The sequence below is a fragment of the Molossus molossus genome, unplaced genomic scaffold, assembly GCF_014108415.1.
Source record: "Molossus molossus isolate mMolMol1 unplaced genomic scaffold, mMolMol1.p scaffold_m16_p_8, whole genome shotgun sequence".
NCBI classification, from domain to species: domain Eukaryota; kingdom Metazoa; phylum Chordata; class Mammalia; order Chiroptera; family Molossidae; genus Molossus; species Molossus molossus.
This window is the reverse complement of record NW_023425402.1, coordinates 48,664,016-48,683,624: the sequence shown is the minus strand read 5'-3', so window position 1 is coordinate 48,683,624 and position 19,609 is coordinate 48,664,016. Positions and strand designations below refer to the sequence as shown.

The window sequence follows — 19,609 nt, the reverse complement described above, 5'->3', positions numbered from 1 at the left end:
GGGGTGCGGTCCTGTTTTACACCACTGAGTGGAGGGCTGGGGGATGAGGCAAGACAGAGGAGCGTCCAGGTGATCTCGGCACAGATAATTTCCAAACCCACTCGCACAGCGCTTCTGACATGGCGCACCTTCTCAGTGTGTCACGTTATCTTTTGACAGGGACAATTCCTTTCATCCCTGCACTACTCATTTTCAGAGTGTGAATAAGAAAATTTAAGATTTGTCTGAAACTGAAATTAACACCACAAGTGACTTACCAGCCTATCTCCTATCTGGAAAACATAACACACAAGGTGATACTGTGGGGAAATAAATGATAAGTAAACTTCAAAAGTCCAAGAACAATTTTACCAGAGGTGAATTCTAGCAAATACGACTTGTATTCCAGGCAAACACCCCTCATCATGCTCGAGGACATCGTCTGACCTGGGTCTCTGGGAGAGGCATAGGCAGGTAGGTGGGAATTTCCCATTTGCAAGTCAAATAAATGCACAACTGCATTTCAGACAGGAGGGTGACCAACGTTAGGCAGAAATCAGGCCTCCTATGCCCAGCCTAGTCACAGGCCTCTCAAGAGGAAGACTTCAGGCTGCCCCCGAAGTGTGGCGACTGCCCTTGGATACCTGCCACAGGGTCAAACCACCGGTTCCCTCAAATCCAGGGCAGAGGCGAGCGCAGCGGGGAGAATGAGAGAACAAGGGGGCACACTGTACCCAAGGCCCATTCTGGAGAGAAAAGGCAGGAAAAGGAGTAGATGGAGGATGACTTATTGGGGGGGGAGGGCGGAGTGAGAGAGAACTACAAAGACTCTGGCTAAGTAGAAAGCATTAAAAGGTCGAGTCAATCCTAGAAGAAAAGAAAACAGGAGTGGATGAGAAAACACAGCAGACAGAACCACAGAGCTGAGCAGGATGGTATGGTCGGCTAATATTACATCCACCCACCCATAGTTCGCGCAGCGGGGGAGGGGGGCAGGAGGCTGACAGCTCCAGGCCTGGAGTCAGGGCTGGGTGTGGTCTCTGCTGGGCTGTGGCTCAGTGAAGCAGGAAGGGTATTTTCTGAACCACCATCACGTGACATGACAGCAGTCAACTTAGCACCTGAATTCTGAGCTCCTAGGACTGTCTTGTCAGAAAACCATGGCGGAGCACCCCCTGGAGCCACCTGTGGTGTGAGGAGAAGCAAGGGGGAGCTGGGAAGGCTCACAGGGGGGAGGTGGGGAGGACAGGGCGGCTGGCTTTCGTGGGCATTCAAGATGCCCAGCGTGCATCTGCTTTGGAAAACATGTCTGTGTTCATTTATAGACCAGTGACAGATGCTAGATCAGCACAGAAGTAACCCAGAACGCAGAATGGCGGCCCCTTCCCTCTGGGCCAGCAAAGAGGCCATGCTTTTTGGGAAGCTGGGGAATTTCCCATTCGCAAGGCCTGAAAAACCCACAACTACATGGTGCTCATGTGGTGGGGAGTGGGGTGAGGGTCCTCGGTAACACCTGCAGCCCACGGGCCGCATGCCGGGCACTGCTGAGCACTCTGGGTGCCTCCGTCTCACTCTGAGCCATTTTAATCCCGATTTCACCGATAAGGAAACCGAGGGCACATGCCCCAAATATACACAATTTTTATTTGTCATTGAAGCTAGAAAAATATTTTTATATTTTGACTAAGGAAATAAAATATTTGAATTCTGAACAAGGGAAAGGGGAACAAGGGAGGTAACTTGCCAGTGTCACACACACAGCTGTAAGTGGCGAACACAGTGCTGCAACGGAGTCTGTGTCTCTCCCGTCAGCCACCGGAGAGGAGATGATACTAAGCGAATGCTCATTCTTCTGCTGAGGTTCTGCTGAACACAGGGGCCAGTTTTCAGCCTTAGATTTCTCGGTCCAGCAGCAGCTGGAGCATCCACATCTTTCACCTCCAGGCAGCTACCTGGAAAACCAGTGTCCCTGTGCCTCTAAACGGACACCAGCCCGAGCTCAGACGTTTCTGCGAGGCGGGGGTATAGGTCACTTCCGGGCATCCTGAGCTGACGTGGCGACAGCACGCACCACATCAGGGTTGGGGGTGAGGGGACGGGCACGGTGTTTGCTACCTCCACTTCCTGGTCATCTGCAACATGAAGGTCACCGGGTTGCTCATCCTGGGTGGATACTGAATATCCGGATGCCAAGCATGCCACAGAAATTCCTTCCGTTACTTAACTATAGGTTATGGAGGAGCCACCAACTACCACAGCTCCCGCCCACCCAGGCTGCTAAGATTGCAATCTCCTCTGCCTGTGGACTCTGCAGAATTTTAACATGCGCTCCTTTTCAAAACCTCCTTCCTCTCACCATGAATCTCAAATTGTGAGATGGTCTACGCATCCACAGCTTTCTTCCCAAGGGCTGGCTGTTCCGTGTCCCTCAAAACCCCTGACCAAGCCCAAGGGAAGATGATTTCACTGCCTGAAGGGAATGTGTATCGAGACCTGTGTGGCTTGCTGCTGCCTCTAGTTAAACCAGCACAGGTTCTGAGACCCCAATGAGCTACCAAAGGGTAACTCTCCAGTGGCTAATCTAATAAGTGAAATGCTCTTTAAAAAAAAAAAAGCCCTAGCCCTGGCTGGTTTGGCTCAGCAGTTAGAGCGTCGGCCTGCGGTCCTGAGAGACCTGGGTTCGGTTCCCGCTAAGGGCACGTACCTCGGTTGCAGTTTGTCCCCGGCCCTGGTTGGTCGTGCGGGTGGCAGCCACTTGATGTGTCCCTTTCACATCAATGTTTCTCTCTCTCCCTCCCACTCTACCTGAACAAAAAATGGAAAAATGTCCTCGGGAGAGGATTAAAAAAAAAAAAGCCCTGGCTGATGTGCTCAGTGGCTACAGCATCAGCCTGCTCACTGAAGGGTCGCAGGTTCCATCCCTCGTCCCCATCCGGGTCTCTCTCACACAGATGTTTTTTCTCTTTCTCTCTCCCTTCTCCTTCCCTCCCTTCCACACTCTCTAAAAATCAATGGAAAAAATATCCTCAGTTGAGGATTAACAAAAAATCAAAAAAACAAAACACACACACACACACACACACACACAAAACAAAAAACAAAGAGGTTAGGAAGCCTGAGGCGAAGTGACTGTCATTGTTACCAAAAGGTTTTCAATGTTGCAGAGCATGTAGGAGTAGATATAATTTTATTAAAATGCCGCCTAGACTTTACCCTGTGCACAGAGTGAGATGGACAATATTCAATTTTCCACACACGGGTGTGATTCTGTTTGTGGCTGAGGGAAGATCAGAATGTCATCAGAAAAGCCTTCCGTTTACAAAAAGCATGAAGGAGAGGGTAAAAAGTAATCCCAAATGTTCACGAATAAGATGCTTTAGCCACTCAAATATCAAATTCCAAAGGATAAACTGGTTCAAGTGAAGGCATAAACGCAGTCTCGGGCAGAGCTGCCTCCGCGCCTCACGCCGGAATGAGGCTGAATCTGAACCCCGAGTAGCAGCATGCACCTGGCTTGGGCAGGAAGAGACTGAGGAGGGAAGGAAGTCTGTGAAGCCAGACAAGGAGGCAGAGCAGTGAGAACCGCTCACTGGTGCTTAGAAAGAACCAATTCTGCCCGGCCAGTGTGGCTCAGTGGACTGAGCGTCATCCCGTGGACTGAGGGGTCCCAGTTTGATTCCTGGTCAGGGCACATGCCCGGGGTTGCGGGCTCGATCCCCACTGGGGGGCATGCAGGAGGCGGCCAATCAGTGTTTCTACCACTCCCTTCTAAAAAAAAAAAAATCAATAAAACCATATTTAAAAGAAAAACAAAGAAAGAACCAATTCTAAGCGACGCCAAAAAGCAATGGAAAAGCTGGAAAGATTTTCAATTAGAGGTCAATTTATATTTTTAGAGTTCATTTTAAGGGAAGACTCTTAAAATCTTTCATTTTTTTTCCTTTTTGACTAGGTTATACATGCACAAGAAACAAAATTGAAAAGCTGAAAAAGAATATTTGGTTGAAAAGTCCACTGTCCTCCAGTCTGGAAGTAACCATGCTGTTTTTCTTGCGTGTCCTACCAGAGATATTCTGTGTCCATGGTTCTCAAAGCGTGTTCCATATACAGTGGCTCACTGCAGCCGACTCACACCGGCTTGTACACTCTTTCCCCAACTTCACTGTTAGCAGGGTCAAGCTCCTAGCTTCTCATCGGCCATAGTGGGAGTATTTACACCATGGAGATTGGCATGTGTACAACCAGGGCATTTTGTCTTTCTTTCTGGAGAGCAAGTTTACCAGTACATCCAAGACCCTTGCAGGGAGTCCATGAGATCAAAACTGTTTTCATAATAACACTGAGATGTTATTGCCCCTTTTCTCACACAGGTATGCAGGAGTTTCCTTGAGGCTCCGTGATTTATTAGTTTGCAGGAGACTGAGTACAGAGGCAGATGTGAAAATTCAGGTGTCTTCCATTAAGTCAGATGTTAAGGAGTTTCACAAAAAATGTAAATGATACCACTCTTTTCACTAAGATTTTCATTAAAATGTTACTGATATTAACTTGTAATGAATTTATTATGGTTATCTTAAAATGCATTAATATTTAAATATTTTTGTTTTAATTTCTAACACAGTAAATATCAACAGATATAACCCATATAAATAAGCTCTTTGGGATCCTCAACAATTTTTAAGAGTATAAAGGGATCCTGAGAATAAAAGGTTTAGGATCCTCACTCTTGGAAATTTTACTTCTTTTTTTAGTTTGAGTTCCCCCAGAGGCAAACTGTAAGGCAAGAATTGGGAGTCGTTTCTTTGGGAAGAGAGAGCGAGGGCTGAAAACCTAGGAGGCATATTAACATGGGCTTCCAGTGGGGAAAAGCCCTGGCTCCAGGCAGTGCGGATGGCACTAGGATGGCACTACTGCCGGTGTCCAACGGCCTGTGGGAGCAGAGGGCCGCCCCCGCCCCCGGGCAGCTCCTGGAAGGCAGCAACCCTGCTGGGCCACCCCTTTCTGGTACTTACCACACTGCATCCTACACTGTGTGGAAGCTGCTGTGTTAAGAGCTTTACAGTAAACTGAACCTAACAATCCTATCAGGCAGAAACCTGTTTGTCTCATTTTTTCAAGTGAGGAAACTGAGGCACTGTTTTAGAGCCAAAGCGACCTCAGAGACCAGCTTGTTTCACAGGTGTGGGACCCAGGGCTCAGAAAGGTTATGAACACGCTCAAGATCACACCTTCAGGAACGGCGTCCTGTCTCCCTGCCCTGTGCTGTGGTGGTCACAGGCCCACAGTGTGACAGGAGCTGCTCTCTGTGCAGGGAACCCGCCGAATGCACCGCTTATCCACAGGGACCACCACCAACACATGGGAGGACCGGGGGATGCAGGGGAATCTCTGGGAACGTCGGAAGTGGGGATGAATAAACACCAGAAGGTGAAAGTAACAGGAAGGAAAGAGCAGTCAGAACCCCAAGGTTAGTAGAGAGTACATTAGGGTTTCTATAACAACTAACACATCTAGTAAACACAGGCTGCGGGCCATGGCAGTGCAGACCACCACCACGCTCACAATTCTGGGCTCTAGATACAAACAGTTTTACACTTTAACGTTTACCTACAAGACTTTTTTTCTTGCAGGGGTGAAATCTTAATCCAAGAAAATTCTAGGGGGGGAAAGTCTACTTGGAAAATAACTTTGTCAGTGTTCACATGGGTATATTTTGATTTTCCTCATCACTTTCAGTTTACGAAGACCTGAAACCAAATCTTTCTGTCACTTACAGAGCCTCATACACTTGACAATTATATGACACGCAGTCGGGACGATGAGCAACAGCCAGAAGGACTAAACAAAGTGCCTGGACCAGCAGGTCTTTTACTTCACAGTGATCTTAGGTTAAGACAGGCAGGAACTCCAGGGTGAGACTACTCCTAGTGCACAGCACGCCTTCCAAAAGCCATGGTTCATTACTGATAAATTCCGCAAAAGGCTGCAGAGAAAGTGGAAGGAACAACCAACTGAATGTGACCTGGACTGAGACCATCACACAAAGTCAACATCTGCCCGTTTCCTCAAAACATCACTTCAACCGCTGCTGACAGAAGGAGCCAAGCATTCAATTATGTGTAAAGACTCAAAATCAACTGTTCATTACAGGGCTACCCAGTCAAGAACAACATACTTCCAAGTGCACGGGGATATCTCAACTACGTAATTAAAAATGCCATAAAGCAGCTGGAGTGAAATATGCCAAAATGGTAATTACTTCCAATTAGGAGGATTATGGATGATTTTTTTTCCTTATGTTTTCCTCTACTTTCTAAATGTTTTACAGTGAGCATGCAATTCTTTGGAAACAAAAATAAATAAAATTTTAAATGAAAAAAGAAGCACAGTAATTTTTACTAGTAAGGTCATATTCTGAGTTAGGTCCACCAACAGAAACAAGTTAAGAATGTAAAATCATTAAATTTCAACAAATGACAAACTAGTGAAGAGCTTTCATGTCGTAACTGTCCCTAAATTATTGCCTCTGAAGGTATAAAAAGCTCCTCAGTATGGGCTATCACAAAACATGCTCAGTCACAAACCCAGGTATGAGTAAGACCAGCTTTGTCATTTCCTGGTGGGTGCATTATAGGCTCTATCAATGCATTTGATACTTGAAGTATTTATCAAAATAAGCCAAATTTCACAGGAGGAAAAAAAGATAAAACCGAACCACCTTCTGGACGAGGGCTCCAAGCTGGGTGCTGAGAACCAGGTCGTTTGGAGAGTGTGTGGCTGCCGGGGACACGGATGGACTGCAGAGCAGCTCAGTGCCCCACCAGGCCCCCTGCCTAACCTGCTGGGCGTCTGCATTCTGGATGGCAGACGACCGTTACATGTGGTCCTTTCTTTGGGGATCTCTGGTGTCTGAGCATCCTGGGAGATGTTCTGACCCCCTCCTTCCATAACACCTAAAAGCTGGACCAAACTGGGCAATGTGAGGCTTGTTCCAGGGGCCTGGATCCAGGGGGAAGCAGCAGGCAGCACTGGGGACAGAGTCTGCTGAGAAGTGGCCAGGCCACAGGAAAAGGAGGGAGTGTAGGAAGGTCACTGGTTAAAAATGGGTAATAAGGAGTCACACAAGAATCGAATTCCGGCCCTGGCCGGTTTGGCTCAGCGGTTAGAGCATCGGCCTGCGGTCCAGGGAGACCCGGGTTCAGTTCCCGCTAAGGGCATGTACCTCGGTTGCAGTTTGTCCCCGGCCCTGGTTGGGTTGTGAGGGTGGCAGCCACTCGATATGTCCCTTTCATGTTGATGTTTCTCTCTCTCTCTCTCTCTCTCTCCCCCACTCTATCTGAACAAAATATCAAAAAAAAAAAAAAGAATCGAATTCGGGGTAAATTCTCCTTTTTAAAAGTTGGATACAAGCCCTGGCCAGTCTGGCTCAGCGGTTAGAGTCCTGGCCCTCGGACCAAAGGGTCTCGGGTTTGATTCCAGTCAAGGGCACATACCTGGGTTACACGTTCGATTCCCCAGACTCAGTTGGGGTCATGTGGGAGGCAACCAATTGATGTGTCTCTTTCACACTGATGTTTCTCTCTCTCTCTCTCTCCCCCCCCCCCATCCTTCCCTTCCAATCTATCTAAATCAATGGGAAAAAACATATCCTCTGGTAAGGATTATCAATGACAAAATAAAAGATCTGGGTTCAAGACCACAGCAACACCCAGGTATGGCGATTCCTTGGCAAAGGATCATTGGTCTCTTCCTTAATGTCCCTTAGGTTTCTAGAGGAAAATGTCCTCTAGCCCTGCCACAGGGCGTTGACATTGATCTGTGGTGTCTCTCTACTAAGTTCTACAAAGAGAATGGGCCACTCCTGAGCAATCAGCGAGACCAGGCCTCTGGTAAGAGGAGAACAAGGCTAATCAGAGGCACCAGAGGCTTGTGGCTGGCCAGTGTCACACAGGACAAACGGCAGGCCCAGAAATGGGAAGTACTTGGGCTTCCTGAAAGCCTGAGGTTCAAATCCCAGCCAGCTGACTCAGGATTCCTCCCTGTCTCCACTAAATCAGAAACGGCCACTGAAGGTAGGATTCGCCTCTGGGCTGAGGTGCAGGTCCGGGAACAGCTGGCCCCTGCCCTGCAGCCCTGACCTCAGGCCACTCGGGGCAAGTCCTCCTCACCTCCCAAGTCATTTTCCAGGTGTAAAGCGAAGCAAACTCTCACCACTGCACGAGGGCTCCTTGAGAATGTGAGCACCACAAGATGAATGTGACTGGCTCCTGAGACCATGGGGACCGTACTAGTGTAGCACTGCCACATACAAAAAGTACAGCAGAGAGCCCTGGCCGCTTTGCTCAATGGTTAGAGCACTGGCCCACAAATCAATGAGTCTCGGGTTTGATTCCGGTCAAGGGCACGTATCTCGGATACAGTTCGTCCCCAGCCCTGGTCAAGGCCATGCAGGAGGCAATCCGTCAATGTGTCCCTATCATGTCAATGTTTCTCTCTCTCCCTCTTTCTCTCTCCCTACCACTCTATCTGAAGATAAATAAAAAAATATCCTTGGGTGAGGATTAAAAAAAAAAAAAGTATAGCAGAGAGAATATGCTCACACCATTTGGCAGGTGTTATTAATAAAACATACTCAAGAATTTAGAAAGTTTTACTAAGACCTACCTAAACCTCCCTCATCCTTTTCTCAACTGTCACACCACATGATCTGATTTCCTGACACCTCTCTCCTGCAGGTCATACTGATTTTTAAAAACGAAACAGAGAAAAGGAGGACAGCAGCTGACATTCACGTAGCATCAGCTCCACGGTCCGAGTGTTTCACGTGTTAGCCCACACAGTCCTCACAAGAGCCCTCTTATGCTGCAGATGTAGGACCAGGGGGCCAGCAATCTCTGCCTCACTTGGGGGAGGGTGCTGCAGAGAGCAAGCAGAGGGAAAGGTGGGGTACACACCAGCTGATGGTCTCATTCTAGTCTTCCAAGCAGAGCTGGGACCCGATGGGGCATGACCACCCCTTCCTGCTGAGCACCCATCTGGAGGCTGGGCTCAGATGCAAGAGCAAGTCAACTGGCCACATGGACCCTCAGACCACCAACATAGGGACTAGTGTGGCTGATCTCACAGATAATGGGATTCCCTACTACACTTTAGAGTCAGAAAGAACTGGGTTAAAACTCTGGCTCCACCTACGTGTAGTTTCTAGCATTGGGCAAGTTGCTTATCCACCCAAATCCTGGTTCTTTCTTCTGTAAAATGGAGCTGAACACACTACCTCACTTAGAGTTTCAGTGAAAACCAAAAAGGAGAAAGTACCTGGCACACAGCACTCAGTAAATGTTACCTGTTTTAAAGCCTTTTAAAAAAAGATGTTTACAGTACATCTTCATAGTGACTATTTTTTTAAAACTGCAAAATTAAATGACTTAAAGCTTTTGAAAAGGTTAGTATAGCTTGCCTTTCAAAGGAGAAGCTGGGAGTGAAATCAAATCGAATGCTCTCCCTAAGGACAGGAGGAATGTTCCCATGCCACGCTCTCCGCGGTCTCTGGGCTTACAGGAACGGCGGGGAGCCTGAGGGCTCTCAGAACCGGCCTCTCGGCAGTGGCATCCTGCCCATGGGACTTGCAGGACATGCTTGCAATTTGTTTTTATTTTTAGACACATTTGCACACGCTGTTTGAAAAATACCAGTCCTCACAAAACCAGGGCAATTTCCCCCCGAGTTGTTCCGAAGCTGTAATTGTCAATGCTGTCCTTACTCAGCCAGGGCACAGCCTCATCATTCAGCACGCAGCGAACCACAACCCTGCCTGTCTGCGAATCAGCGTCTTGCCCTCGTGACACTGCGTTTTCTAAATGGGACTAACCATGTCTTCCTGAGCGAAAGCAAAGGCAACCACGCTAGGCGTCAATGGTAAAAGGCATAAGGCTGCTTATAACTTTAACCTTGGCATGCAGAAGCTGGGCTCAAGGAGGAAAAGAAGGCCAGCACATCCCAGCAGCCAGCCACCCATGTGACTGACTGGACAATGGTGACTAATTTTCCTAGGAGGTATAAGCTGAGTTTTCTCTGTACTTCCCATTTTTTCAAGTATGCAGTCTTATGACTACATGAGCTAATTAGAGTTGGGGCATAATCTGGTGTAAACTAACCCCATCCCACCCCTAAACCTCCATCCTTTGCTTTACTAGCTCCATGCCCAAACCAACAACCCCTGTATACAAGACCACCAAGCAATGTATTCAGCTGAGCAATCAATGTCCTTATAGAGACTGAAACAACTGTGTTTCGCTGGCCAGCAATAACTGAAATCAGTCAAGAAGAGAGGAGAGGTGGCTGTTGGTAGAAAACAAAACACTATGAGGGCTAACTACATGTGTTGCAAGTTGGATTAAAAATGGAGGCAAGGCATGTTACCAGGTGAGCTGCTGAGAAAAACTGAGCTCTGAAACAATCTGGTCACTCAGTGATGAACATAACCACCACTCCGAGCGAAAGAGCACCCCTCCTGTTTACACACCAAAGGCCTGATGCCAGTAGGGAGAGCTCTTAGCTTGGCATGTGCAGGTCATCTGTAGCAGCTAGTTCCAGAAACCACAAGAGCTTTGGGCTGAAATAATAATGTTGCAGGAGACACTGGAGCATCAGAAGGGGGAGAAGAGCAAGTATCTAATCTAGAAGGGGAAGAAACAGCAAAAGTAAGGTGATGTGCCCAGTTGGTGTGGCTCATTGGTTGAGCATCAACCCCATGCACCAAGAGGTCGCTGGTTTGATTCCCAGTCAGGGCACATGCCCAGGTTGTGGGCCCATCCCCAGCAAGGGGGGGGGGGGGTTGCAGAAGGGGGCCAATCAATGTTCTCTCTCATCGATGTTTCTATCTCTCCCTCTCCCTTCCTCTCTAAAATCAATTTTAAAAAATTGTTTTAAAAAGGTGATGTACACAAAGCACATTAAAAATGTCCATGTTTTTGGCATGTGCCCTTTATGTGACTTCAGATTTTATTTTTAAAAATTATCATACAGTAAAATTTACTTTCTGGAGAGAAGGGTGTCCAATTCTATGAAAAGGCACATGTAGCCCTTGTTGGTTTGGCTCAGTGGTTACAGCATCGGCCATCAGACAGGAGAGTCTGGGGTTTGATTCCCAGTCAAGGGCATGTATCTCAGTTCCCAGTTTGACCCCCAGCCCCAGTCAGGGTCATACGGGAGGCAACCAATCGATATGTCTCTCTCGAATCAATGTTTTTCTCTCTTTCTCTCTCCCCCTCCCTCCCTATCTGAAAAACTCAATGGAAAAATATCCTTGAGTGAGACTTAAAAATAAAAGAAAGAAAAAGCACATGTATACATACAACCCCGTAACCACGAATGAGAGGATACAAAAAGGTTCCATCACCCCAAAGATTAATTCTACAAGTCCTCCAAACTTATTTTAGCCAATAATGGGCACAATGAATAATAAGGGTAGCAGCCATAATTCTCCACTTGCCATCAAAATTAAGTGCCTGAAACAAAACACTGCCCCCAGCCTTCTGGACATTAACACCAAATTGTTTTTGCTGGTTGGCCGGCAACTTCCTTGCTTCTACATTATAAAATCTGAGGTTCGGGTTGTTTCTTTCCTCAGTGCTTCAGAGGCTTTCTGGACAGCTCTAAAAAAGGGGTAGGCGAGACATTCTGCAAGACATTCATTTTTTTCACCTAATCAAACCTCTATCAGGGTTGATGCCAAGTTTTCTCTTCCTAACTATCTGACATTCTGCTGTTCCTCTGCTTACATAAGGGATGCTTAGGAACTTAGAAAGTGACCAAAAGGGAGTGTGAAATTAAATGTGTCGATGTAATACCCTTCAACAGATTGGGAGGATGACTATTTTGTCTGCTAGGTCCTAGCTGGTCTCTCTCGCTGTTATTAGCGCTTTAGTGGTAGTGGTGGGGAAGACGTAAAACTTTTCTCTTAAATTACTTCAACAAGGAGAAGGCATCTCTGGTAAAACCCACCTTCAGTGGCAGTTGTTTTCACGTGACAAATTTTAAAGGTTCTGTGAATTTCATTTTTTTTTTTTCATTCTCACCTAAGGATATTTTTCCATTTATCTCCGGGAGGGGAGGGGGGGCATCCACTGGTTGCCTCCTGCAACGGAACTGCAACTGCGGGAGGTACGTGCCTTTGGGCAGAATCGAACCCGGGACTCGGGTCTGAGGGCTGCCTCTCTACCGCTGAGCCAAACCGGCCAGGGCTCTGTGAATTCCATTTTAAGGGCCATGTACAGACAGGCTAACCCACCAGCAGGAACAGGCTGCACTAAACCCACCTCTCTTCTGGAATCCAAGAGGCCCTCCATTCATTTAGCAAATGCTTGCCTGAGCACCTACTTAGTTATCAAACACCGGGTTGGTGGCTAAGGTACAAAATCTTGTGCAAATCTCGAGGGTGAGGGAACTGACAGGATCCTGTATGGTGATACAAAGCCACAAACTAGGGATGGTTGTTTTTTTAAAAAAAAAGGGGGGGGGGTTGTTGGGGATGAGGATAGCGAAAGAACCTCCTCCATCCCTCTTGTTTGTGTACCGAGCCAGCCCAGAGCTCAGTTCCTTGCCTCAGTTTCCCGCAACCTTCGCTTCCTGGCACCCTATGCGTTGCCCATGGCACATTAAACATGTCCAAGTTACTTTAAATGGGTGAAGTTGCACATTTCCGACGCTGAAGTGCTTAGCACTATTCCACGCACCCTCGTCTGCTTAGCCCTGGCGCATAACATTCTCCCCGATAGGCCACCTGAGCAAGCACTCTTTCACCTCTGTAAAAACACCTTGTACAGAAATGTATGTCTCAGTACCACAGGTCCTCACCGGGGCTGCTGCACAACTCACCGATAAGGCGAGGGCAAAGTCTGCGTGGGCAATCACGTTTGCAAGAGGAAAAGGGGAAGGTCAGGGGCAGCGGCGAGCGCCCCAGGCTCCAGTCCGCGGCCGGCCGCGAAGGCCTCGCGCCAGCCGGGGTGCACACCCAAGGCGCCGGGCCCGCCTCCAGCTCCCGGGCAGCGGGAACCGCGAACCGCGCCGTGGACTACGGGGAGGGAACGCTGCGCCCCCTGGCGGCGGGGCCTGTATCCGCCCGCTCCCGGCCGCCGCCGCCGCGGGCCGGCCTCACTCCATTTGCAGACTCCGGAGACAGCGTCCCTCCGAGCCGCGGCTCCTCTGGCCTCCCGCGCCCCGCTCGGCATCTCCCTCCAGTCCCCGCCCCCTGCTCCGCTCAGACACCCCCCTCTTCACGCCGAACCGTCCCCCGCCGCAGCCCGGCCGAGCGTGAGCACCGAGCCCCCACGGGCTCCGCAGAGCCTTCCGGCGGCCCCGGCTGCTCCATCGCGGCGCCAAGCGGGGGTGCGGGGCCGGCGCGCGGCGCGAGTGGGGCGGGCAGCGGCGGCAGCGCGGACCATTCCACTCCGCGTCTCCCCCTTCTGCCCCCGCGCGGCGCGCGTGCTCCCGGGGACGCCATGGAGCCGCCGCGTTCCGAGCGGCACAAAGGGGTGCGCGGCACAATGGGCGCGGCGAGCCCGTGGGCGCCGGTGCTCGCTCGGCGGCTCGGCCCAGCACGGGGGTGGGCGCTCCTCCCGCCGGGCGCGCTCAGGGCAGCCCCCCTTCGCGTCCCCTCCCCTGCTCCCGCCCCCACCTCAGCATGGATGTTGCAGCCACTCTCCCGTCCGTCTGCCCTGAGCCGCCGTCGCCTCGCAGCCGGCTTGATCCGCCCCGCACTTACCTGGGACACGAGTTCTGTACTTTGCAGAGCTGGCCCGCGCCGAGTTTGGCGCCACGTGGGGTGCGGGGTAGCGCAGGTCCGGGGAGTGGGGGACGCGCGCGGAGGGCCTGGCCGGGGCGGCCCGGGGAGTTGCTGGGGGCGGCGGGCGGGCGCCGTGTATTTTCCCCTCTCTTTGTGTGTGTCCGTGCGCTGCGCTCTCGCGTGACGTGACGGGACTCCGTGTGTCATTTCCGCACAAGGACACAGGAGCCCCCGCCGCATTAGAACCACAACCCCTCCGCCCCCACCCCTGGCCCGCCCCTCCCCCTCAGCGGGGCACACGCGGGACCGGCGGCGGCGCTCGGGCGTGAACGGCCGCGGCGGGGAGCTGGGGCGCGCACTCCAGGGACCGGGACGGCCCGGCGCGCTCGGCGGGTGCCGCGCTGCTCCACGTGGGCCGGCGCCGGTTGCCCAGGCGGGGGGCGGAGGCCGCTCACCCACGGCGCTCCGGGGCAGCGCTGGCTAACAATGACTGCTGCGCCCCGTGTGTGCTCCCCCCGCGAGTCCTGTCTCTAAAACGTGGTTCCTCAGACCCGAGGAGTTTGACCTGAAAAGCCTCTTTTTCTACTTTTTTTTTTTTTTCCTCCGCGGGACGGCGACTGTGCGGGGCGTTTCCTTCCCGAGCGTCTCTCTCGAATTCATGGCATTTCCGTGGTGCCCTGGGCCCCCGGGCGGGTGTTCCCGCGCCAAGCTCGGCACAAAGACATCGGGGGCGCGGGGACACCAGTGGCCCCTGCGACCCAGCGGAGCCCGCATGGAGTCGAGGGCTGCCGGAGAGCGACCGCAGCGCTGGGAAACGCTGGCTCTGGCCACTCCCCCAGCGAGTGGCCGCCCTCTGTTGTGAGCCTAAGAGCTAAAAATCTGCCTTCTACTTGTAACCCGAAGTTTGGAGTTTTGAGGCTGCAAAGCGAGAGATTCGGAAGTGCGCGCGCTCACAGACCCACATGCCGCAGACAAACCCACGGGATATCCGCGCCCAACGCTTAAAATAGGCACGAGTCGCTGTCTGAATAAAGGCTGATTCTTTAGACTCCTGACTCTGGACTGGAGATTTCAACTTGATAAATATATAACCTACCCCTCGGGTATTTTCTCTAATCTCAGTGACTTGAAAGGGGTATGGTGGGTGAGGGTCAGGGTAGCCCAATCTAACAATTAAATCGCGTTTTTATTTTAGGCAAAAAGAGAATGTGATTTTTTTTTTTTTTTTAATGCTTTAACTTGTCTGTCGAAGAAAATATAAGAAAAATGCAAATGATCCCATCTGCTGCTCACAGCTGGACTGGCTGCAAGAGAAGACCATGTGGCCCAGCCCTGAGCGGTCAGTGAATAGGTAGAATAGATTCTAAAATAAGGCATATGCTGGCTCCTTGTTGCCCAGTCTCGGGAGGGTTTGAATGAACGTATGGCTTTGCATTACCGTATCCTCCAGACCACTCCAATTGGGAATTTAGTCATTATGTAAGTTCCTCCTCTTCGGGTTTGAAATAAAGCACAGGGTTATCCATGACCTCTGAGGAGCTACGTGGGACATTCACGAACTGTACTTGGATAACCCATTTCGAGAAGTCACACTAATTGCTATGCAAAATTAGCAAACTGGCAGGAGAATGGAGCCCTGCATCCAGGGGGTGGTTTTATAAAAGAATCCATACATGCTCAGTGTCATTCAAAACAGGATGATGAAAAGAATGGAGCCGAGATAGCAGCCCTTCAAATTCAAAAGGCTTGAGTCGCCCTATCTACATTTAAAATAGGGCGGAGGGAGGAAGGGAGGAGGACCGCAGGGGGAGAATGGTTAATTTATACGTTCCCAGAAGACAGAATGGAGGCACTTAGATTTCTGCCAGGGACTTGACTTTTACACTCGCACATTAAATAACCCATATGACATAGTGCGTCGCTTGATTTAGTTAACAGATACAGCAGTTGTAGTCTCACCTTCAATTTAATGTGACAGTCATAATTAGAATTTTAAAAGTATAAATTGCATTTCATTAGTTCAGTTTTCTAGGATTTCCCAACAGGAGAGTTAGGAAGAGTTAAGACTAGCACTTAAGCTCACTTTGCATTTTTAAACAACTGGTTTTAAAATGCAAAGTGGTTTAAAAATGTAAAGTGACTTAAATTTTTACCACGGGAACTAAATGAAATGTGTATTTTGAAAGATATATCTTTAGTCAGTCACTGTATCAACTCAGGCATTTAAGAATAAATTAAATAATACAAGATAACAGAAGTAAAATAATAGAAATGCACATTTCATATTGTTTGAAACCAAAGATGTTGTCAAATAGAATGATTTTATTAAAAAATAGCATCTAAGGCAATCAACATGCTTAACTGACATAGTTGACTTTTCAAAGTACACTCTTAAACTAGACTCTTAAATTATATGAGAGTGAGAATTATAAATATGTGTCTTAATTTGCACAACTGGATCAATCTACTTAACAAAATAAGCTCTTCATTCCAAATAAATTATTAACAGAAATGGAAATCACTGCTACCTAGGAAAGAAATCTATCTAACTTCAAATGGTTTTGTATGTTTATATGAGTTGGGTTTTTCTTTTTAATAAGCAGTGTTTACAAAAAATTCAACCAAGTAAATTTGAAGATTTAATTGGCTCTATTTAGCAATTCATGAATCAGGCAGCACCTAAAAGAAGGGTGGGGTAAGGGAGCTATTAAAAGAAAAGAAAGGATTATTTTTAGGCCAGGACATCTTCTTTAGGGGGGAAGCAAATGGCAACCGTTTTTATCATGCAGATTGCCTCTTCTTTCTATTGGGGTTGGGGGTGGGATTGAGGGCCCACGTGACGGATTACCTCACTGGTGCTTGACCAGAAAATTTCAGTGTAGTTGTGTAAGATTACATTTCTGGGAAAGGTTGAAATTGTAATTAGATCAGGTATTAAATCTACGTTTGATATCATGGGCTTTTAGCATGAGTGACACCATTTGGGGCCTATGATTTTTCTCTTTTAACAGGAAGAAGGGAAACTAATAAATAAAGGTAAAGCCAACTGCATTAGAATAGTTGTATTTCAGTTGTATTTTGGAACCTTTAAAAAAATAATAGTTCTGAAAATGCTATTGGATAAAAGTAATGCCTTATGAATGAACATAGAATAAGGTGAGGAGAGAAAAGAGGTTCGAAAAACAATTGGTGCCCAATCCAACCCAAAGAAAAGACTGTTCGTGGTTTATAAGGATGTGAATGAAGTCCTGAAAAAAAAACAACAACCTGATTTTTAGAACTCTGCTTGATTGGAAATTTCTTAATTAGAAATGTGTTTTTCAAGATTTCAAATTAGAGTTGCTGCAGTTGATCTAATGAACTCATTTCCAATTTTATGAGTAAAATGCAGCAGGGGGGAAATTGGCTACTTGGCCATATAAGGGACTCATATAAAACACTAATTGTAAAATCTCAAATGGAAAATTACACAGCATTCAATGAGGAATGGGATGTATATATGTGTGTGTGTATATATGTACTATATATACATATATGTGTGTGTGTATATATTGTGTAAATATATATGAGTGGTGGGCAGACAGACATTAGGTTTCAGGTATCTTAACGATTATTCTAAAGGTTTTATTGTTGCTAAAATATATTTATAGTTGCCAAGACAATATTTAGTAGGGCTTTTTTTTTCATTAGTTAACTCTTAAAACAACACAACAGATTTCACTGTTACTTGTGAGACATTTCCATTTTATTTCTTGCCTGCTGGATGTATAATTTTGCCAAGTCTTCAACTTCAAAGAGAAATAGCTGGCAGATCCAGATTCCGTGAATACTCAAAACAGAAAAGTAAGGGAGAATGAGGGGAAGAAGAGCACTATTAACCTTATTGAATGGAACTTGAAAGACACACCTCACTAAATAACTTGCAAAAATGATTTTTGGTTGGGAAGTTGGGCCCAAGGAGTTGTTTGCTGAGGGGAAAACAACTACCTTTAGTGGAATCAGGAGCAGGTAAATGACACACTATGACACAATGCAGGGAGTGGGGGGGGATGAGGTTTTGAATGAAACGCTGAAGAGAATTGTGCTGGGCAGTATTTCTTATGTGTAGAACTGTTTAATAATTTATAGCAGCTTGAGATGTGAAGTACCCAACACAGCCATTAGGATCTGATTTTAGTTGAATATCTGGCTTGCACAATAGGATCCTCAAAAAGATACTAGGGAGAGTGAAAACTACTGCAATCCCACCCAATTTCAAGCCCTTGAGAAAACAAACGCCAAGCCGAACTGTAACTCATCGTGAGCCCTGAGTGCTGGCTGGAGGCGCTGCAGCCACCGGGGCCCCTTGCCCAGAGGGGCGCCCACGGGCCTGCAGTCAGGAGTGTGCACACTGATCACAAAGCTGCAGCAACTGGCAGGAAGCAGGGAGCATGGGGAGGCTGGGTCCCCGGCCAATCAATCAGACCCCATTAAAAAAGAAGAAAAGGACACACATACTGCTCTAGTGATTGTTTGATTTAAAAAAATGTATTTGATGCTGTGAATGAAAAGACTGTAAATGAAATGTATACATACATTCATAGATAGATGAGAGAGAGAGAGAGAGAGAGAGAGAGAGAGAGAATCTTATTTGACTTGCCTAAATCCTTTTCTGTAAAATGAAATAAACTCAAGATCGAGTGATTCTCCATCTAGGAATCTGTCCCTAGGTAATAGTCAACAGAGCTACATCTACAGAGATGCCCACTGCAGGATTGTTCATAATAGCAAGAAAATTTGGAGAGAACTTGGTAAATAGTTATTCATTTAACTATTTCCCATACCATGTGCCATGGTATACTATGTAGGCTTTAGAAAAAAAGAAGTTACTCTTTTTGGCTATGATAAATTGAATAAAAGAAGAATACTACAGCCCTGGCCAGTTTGGCTCAGCAGTTAGAGCGTCAGCCTGCGGTCCAGAGAGTCCCAGGTTTGGTTCCCACTAAGGGCACGTACCTAGGTTGCAGTTTGTCCCCAGCCCCAGTTGGGGTCATGTGGGTGGCAACCACTCAATGTGTCTCTCACATGGATGCTTCCCTCTCTCTCTCTCTCTTCTTCCCTCTCTCCCTCTATTTCAAGATTTTTTTAAAAATGCAAAAATGTCCTCGGGTGAGGATAAAAAAAAAAAAAAGAATATTACAGATCTATATATAGTGTAATCCCACTTTTGTAAAAAAAAAAATTACATATAGCCCTGGCCAATTTGGCTCAGTGGTTGGAGCGTTGGCCTGTGGAACAGAGAGTCCCGGGTTTGGTTCCCACTAGGGGCATGTACCAAAAAAATATATATATAAATAAGATAAATAGATAGATAGATAAATCTATATCTGGTGTCAGTAAAAAAGGTATGGGGAACATAGTGGTAACCCTGGATACCTCTGAGGTATAGGATGGTAGCGAGGAAAGGGATTTTTACTTTTTCAGGTTATACTTTTATGTAATGTTTGACATTTTTTCCTCCACAATATATGAGCATTTATTGCTTTTGTGGCCCTTTTCTGCTCTCACAGAGTGGTCACCATGGCCTAAGGAGCAGAAGTCACCCTGGAATAGCTGAGCCATGCCAAGCTGGTGTGAGAGCCTAGATTTATTCCTGTCACCAGTCTCCCCTTTATCTACATATTCAATTGATTTAACGAGAGAGAGAGAGAGAGAGAGAGAGAGAGAGAGAGAGAGAGAAGGGAGAAGGGAATAAATCTTAGTAATAATGCTCCAAAAGTAAATATGATTTTGCTACAGAATCCATGGCCCCCTTTCCCAAAGCTTCTATAGTGTCAACACAATCCGGCCAGTGTGGCTCAGTGGTTG

General features: G+C 47.7%; 1 protein-coding gene across 1 annotated transcript in view; it reads right to left on the bottom strand.

Moving 5' to 3' along the window:
* Nucleotides 1–12,880, bottom strand: part of BEND3 (BEN domain containing 3) — a 29,276-nt gene extending 16,396 nt beyond the window's left edge. Inside the window, exon 1 of the mRNA XM_036249199.1 lies at nt 12,856–12,880. The gene's annotated coding sequence lies outside the window, so the exon portion shown is untranslated. The remainder of the gene's footprint in view (nt 1–12,855) is intronic.
* Nucleotides 12,881–19,609: the final 6,729 nt, after the last annotated feature.